Source organism: Ctenocephalides felis, unplaced genomic scaffold, assembly GCF_003426905.1.
Source record: "Ctenocephalides felis isolate EL2017-DRISC unplaced genomic scaffold, ASM342690v1 CF-g0.4_SCAFFOLD_01604, whole genome shotgun sequence".
Lineage (NCBI taxonomy): Eukaryota > Metazoa > Arthropoda > Insecta > Siphonaptera > Pulicidae > Ctenocephalides > Ctenocephalides felis.
In genome coordinates this window covers 6,616,421-6,622,751 of record NW_020537758.1, presented here as the reverse complement: position 1 = coordinate 6,622,751, position 6,331 = coordinate 6,616,421, and positions in this window count along the sequence as shown.

Genomic DNA, 6,331 nt, shown 5'->3' with positions numbered 1-6,331 from the left:
TTGTCATTTAATTATGATGTTAATTCAAATTAAAACCATTTGAAGTCAATTTTGACATGTTGAACATGTGCAGTTGACAGTTTTCACTTTTGACAGCTGAGAGGTTAACAAGAATTATAATATCAATATTATTTCAATATTGATTTATAAAACATAAACTATAAATTATACTATATATATAATATATATATATATATATATATATATATATATCTATATATATATGTAGATATTATTATATATACATATATATATATATATGTATATATATATATATATATATATATTATATATATTATAAATAAATTGTCTTATTCATAATTTATTTTATTACTGAGGCCTTTAAACATAATTTCAACAATGTATATTCAGCTCATAGCTATTTCTTACTTATATTGTATAGCCAGTATATTATTATATACTAGTGTTAAAATAAATAAAAATCTTACCTTAAATATCGTCCATTTATCTCTTGTATCATAGGTAGAATTTGCGGACTGCTTTTTTATCCAAGCTGAAGCATTCAGGCCTGTAGTCATAAGACAATAGTATGACCTGAAAATAATATTTAAGATTAGAGGGTATTGAAGATGTTTATATATATATATATATATATATATATACGAATTATGTATATTGTATATGCATTATTATGTATCAGTTATCAAAGACTTGAATATCCCAACAGATGCATTCGAGACTGTCTTACTTAATTAATTTTGTTGATATTTTGTTGATATACTAGGTATTATATGTATATTGTATATATCATATTGCATATTGCATGGCCATTGTTATATTTCAGTTACATACTAGCTATTATACCCAAGACCTGAAAATCCCTACAGATGCACTCTAGAGTGCCTTACCTAATTTTTTTTGGAAATGATTGTTTCGTTTGTATGTTGTATATTGCATATTGCATATTGCATTTGCATGGCCATTGTTATATTTATTTCAGTTAAATAGTAAGTATTATCTCCAAAATCTGAAAATCCCTACAGGTGCACTCTAGAGTGCCTTACTTAATTTTTTTGGAAATGTTTGTTTTGTATTATGTATGTTGTATATTGCATATTGCATGGCCATTGTTATATTTAAGTTATATACTGGCTATTATCCCCAAGACCTGAAAATCCCTACAGGTACACTCTAGAGTGCCTTACTTAATTTTTTTGGAAATGTTTGTTTTGTATTATGTATGTTGTATATTGCATATTGCATGGCCATTGTTATATTTATTTCAGTTAAATAGTAAGTATTATCCCCAAGACCTGAAAATCCCTACAGGTGCACTCTAGCGTGCCTTACTTAATTTTTTTGGAAATGTTTGTTTCGTATGTATATTATATATTGCATATTGCATATTGCATGGCCATTGTTAGATTTCAGTTATATACTAGCTATTATCCCCAAGACCTGAAAATCCCTACAGGTGCACTCGAAAGTGCTCAAAAAATAGTGTAGTGTTCACAGCGGCTAATAACTGAACATTTAAATTTACATAATTAGTTTTGAATATGTTCGTTTGGTATGTATGTTACGATAATGTGCATATTTTGGTGAATGTACACACTTCTCGAAATGTTTACATTTACCGGCTCATTTGACAAATGTGAGTTGAACTCTTGATCATAACTATTTATTTTATTCAGCAGTTCTAACAGATATTGCAACTAAAAAAAATATAATGAATGACTATTAACTATTGACTTATCACTAAGAACTTAAAACTAAGAACTTAAAACTAAGAACTTACAACTACAAACTGACAGCTAAGAACTGCCGACTAAGAAAAGACAGCTAAGAACTGCCGACTAAGAACTTACAACTAAGAATAGACAGCTAAGAACTGCCGACTAATAACTTACAACTAAGAATAGACAGCTAAGAACTGCCGACAAGAACTTACAACTAAGAATAGACTAAGAACTGCCGACAAAGAACTTACAACTAAGAATAGACGTTTGAAGAACTGCCAACTAAGAATAGACAGTTAAGAGAACTGCCAACTAAGAATAGACAGTTAAGAGAACTGCCAACTAAGAATAGACAGTTAAGAGAACTGCCAACTAAGAATAGACAGTAAGAGAACTGCCAACTAAGAATAGACAGTTAAAGAACTGCCAACTAAGAATAGACAGTTAAGAGAACTGCCAACTAAGAATAGACATTTAGAGAAACTGCCAACTAGACTAGACATTAAGAGAACTGCCAACTAAGAATAGAGACAGTTAAGAGAACTGCCAACTAAGAATAGACAGTTAAGAGAACTGCCAACTAAGAATAGACAGTTAAGAGAACTGCCAACTAAGAATAGACAGTTAAGAGAAACTGCCAACTAAGAATAGACAGTTAAGAGAACTGCCAACTAAGAATAGACAGTTAAGAGAACTGCCAACTAAGAATAGACAGTTAAGAGAACTGCCAACTAAGAATAGACAGTTAAGAGAACTGCCAACTAAGAATAGACAGTTAAGAGAACTGCCGACTAAGAATAGACAGTTAAGAACTGCTGAATATTGAAAATTGAAATGAAAAATTGAAAATGAAAATCGATAATTGAATATTGAAATTTTTACTCTTCGTTCATTATTTATTATTTATATTATATAGGTTAATTTTATAATTTAAAAGAATGTAAAAGTATTTACCAAAACAAAATGGTAAGTGTGACATTTACTGAGAAATGTGTACATTCACCGAAATAAACGTTATAAATAAAAAAAAATAAGTAGGATATTGAAACTCATGATTGAAAAGTAAAGAATTGCCAAACTTGCTTTCAACCCTTCGCAGTAGGGATCAGGATTAGGTAAGCAAAACTTAGCGCCAGGGTCCCATATGATCCAGGGAGGGTTCGAGATTAGGTAAGCAAAACTTAGCGCCAGGGTCCCGATCTCACCTTCCCCATTCACACAACTTAGATTGCGGAATAATTATTCAACGCAACAAAGAATGCGGAATGTTAAGGGACAACATTGAAGAATTGAAACTTGCTTGGCAATACTGTTTATAGAAGGAAATTAAATTTTGAAATTGAATGAGAAGTTAATGAATATTACTTTTGAAATTGAAATTAAATACAAAGATAAAAATAAATACAAATATAAAGTTATTTACCGCATGTAGAAAGAACACTACTAAGACCTGAAAATCCCTACAGGTGCACTCTAGAGTACCTTACTTAATTATTTTTGGAAATGTGTTGTTTCGTATATATTTGTATATTGCATATTGCATATTGCATGGCCATTGTAAGATTTCAGTTTATACTAGCTATTATCCCCAAAACCTGAAATCCCTACAGGTGCACTCTAGAGTGCCTTACTTAATTTTTTTGGAAATGTTTGTTTCGTATGTATGTTGTTATTGCATATTGCATATTGCTTGGCTATTGTTTATTTCAGTTATATGCTTAATTTGTATATAGTTATTTTCTATATCGCATGGTGACTATTATATTTTGGTTATATACTTATATACTAGGTCTTATCCCTAACACTTGCAAATCCGTACATTTCACTCGACTACTTAATTATTTTGGTATATGCTTATTTTGTATATAGTTTATTCTAGATCGCATGGTCCATTCATATTTCTGACTTATAAAATAATAGATAGATAAGATACAATAAAAAAAAAATCCTACCTTTGCAGCATCTTCATTCACTATCTTGTATTATAAGGAGAATTCTTAGACTGCTTTTTTTTATCCAGCTGTAGCATTCAGGCTGGTAGTATAGGACGATAATATGACCTGAAATAATATTCAAAATTAGAGTTATTGAAAATTTATATATTATATATATATATATATATATTATATATATCATACATATATGTATTTTATTATTTATTTTTGTATATTGCATGGCCATTATTATATTTCAGTTTTATACTTTAAACTAAGACCTGAATATCCGTACATTTGCACTCAGGGGTGCCCTACTAATTATACGCTTGTTTTGCACGCATTTTGTATATTACATATTCATTATATTATATTTCAATTCTATACTTATATACTAAGACCTGAAAATCCCTACAGGTGCACTCGAAAGTGCCTGGCGTATTTATTTTTGTATACGCCCTTTTTGTAATGCATTTTGTATATTTCATGGCCATTTTTGTTATATTTCAATTCTATACTTATATACTAAGACCTGAAAATCCCTACAGGTGCACTCAAGAGTGCTTGGCGTATTTATTTTTGTATACGCCGTTTTTGTAATGCATTTTGTATATTTCATGGCCATTATTGTTATATTTCAATTCTATACTTATATACTAAGACCTGAAAATCCCTACAGCTGCACTCAAGAGTGCTTGGCGTATTTATTTTTGCAATGCATTTTGTATATTTCATGGTCACTATTATATTTTGGTTATATACTTATATACTAGGTCTTATCCCTAACACTTGCAAATCCGTACATTTCACTCGACTACTTAATTATTTTGGTATATGCTTATTTTGTATATAGTTATTTTCTATATCGCTTGGTCACTATTATATTTTGGTTATGTACTTATATGCTAGGTCTTATCCCTAACACTTGCAAATCCGTACATTTCACTCGACTACTTAATTATTTTGGTATATGCTTATTTTGTATATAGTTATTTTCTATATCGCTTGGTCACTATTATATTTTGGTTATATACTTATATACTAGGTTATATTATATTTCAGTTTTATACTTATAAACTAAGACCTGAATATCCATACATTTGCACGGAGTGCTTACCTCATTATACGCTTATATTTTGTACGCATTTTGTATATTGCATGTTCATTATTATCATATTTCAGTTATATACTTATACACTAGGTGTTAAGCCTAAGACCTGAATATCCGTACATTAGCACTCGAGAGTGCCTCGCTTTATTATTTTTATGTATGCTTATTTTGTTAGTTTATACAGTTATATTGCATATTGCATATTTATTATTATTATATTTCAGTTCTATACTTACATACTAAGACCTGAAAATCCCTACAGGTGCACTCTAGAGTGCCTTACTTAATTTTTTTGGAAATGTTTGTTTCGTATGTATGTTGTATATTGCATATTGCATATTGCATGGCTATTGTTATATTTTTGTTATATGCTTAATTGTATATAGTTATTTTCTATTGCATGCATGGTGACTATTATATTTTGGTTATATACTTATATACTAGGTCTTATCCCTAACACTTCAATCCGTACATTTCACTCGACTACTTAATTATTTTGGTATATGCTTATTTCGTATATTGTTATTTTCTATATCGCTTGGCCACTATTATATTTTGGTTATATACTTATATACTAGGTCTTATCCCTAACACTTGCAAATCCGTACATTTCACTCGACTACTTAATTATTTTGGTAATGCTTATTTTTGTATATAGTTATTTTCTATATCGCATGGTCATTATCATATTTCTGACTTATAAATAATAGATAGATAAGATACAATAAAAAAATCCTACCTTTGCAGCATCTTCATTCACTTATCTTTTGTATTATAAGGAGAATTCTTAGATGCTTTTTTTATCCAAGCTTAGCATTCAGGCTTGTAGTAATAGGACGATAATATGACCTGAAAATAATATCAAAGTTAGAGTTTATTGAAAATTTATCTATCTAATATATATATCTCTATATATATACAATATGTATTTATATATTTATTTTGATATTGCGTGGCCATTATTATATTTCAGTTATATACTTATAAACTAAGACCTGAATATCCTTCATTTGCACTCAGGGGTGCTTTACTTAATTATACGCTTATATTTTGTACGCATTTTGTATATTGCATGTTCATTATTATCATATTTCAGTTCAGTAAACTTAAATGCTAGGTGTTATCCCTAAGACCTGAATATCTGTATACATTTGAAACTTGGGGAGCCTTACTTAATTATATCCTTATTTTGTACGCATATATACCCTTATTTTGTACGTATATTGTAGTTCATTGCCATTATATTTCAGTTATATACTTATACACTAGGTATTAAGCCTAAGACCTGAATATCCGTACATTTTCACTCGAGAGTGCCTCACTTTATTATTTTTATGTATGCTTATTTTGTTAGTTTATATAGTTATATTGAATATTGCATATTTATTATTATTATATTTTCGTTCTATACTTATATACTAGGTGTTATCTTTAAGACCTAAATATCAATGCATTTGTACTTACTTAATTATTTTCGTATACGCTTGTTTGGTATGCATTTTTGTACATTTTTTATCATAATATTTCCGTTCAATACTTATACACTAGATGTTTTCCCTAAGACTTGAATATCCTTACATTTGCAC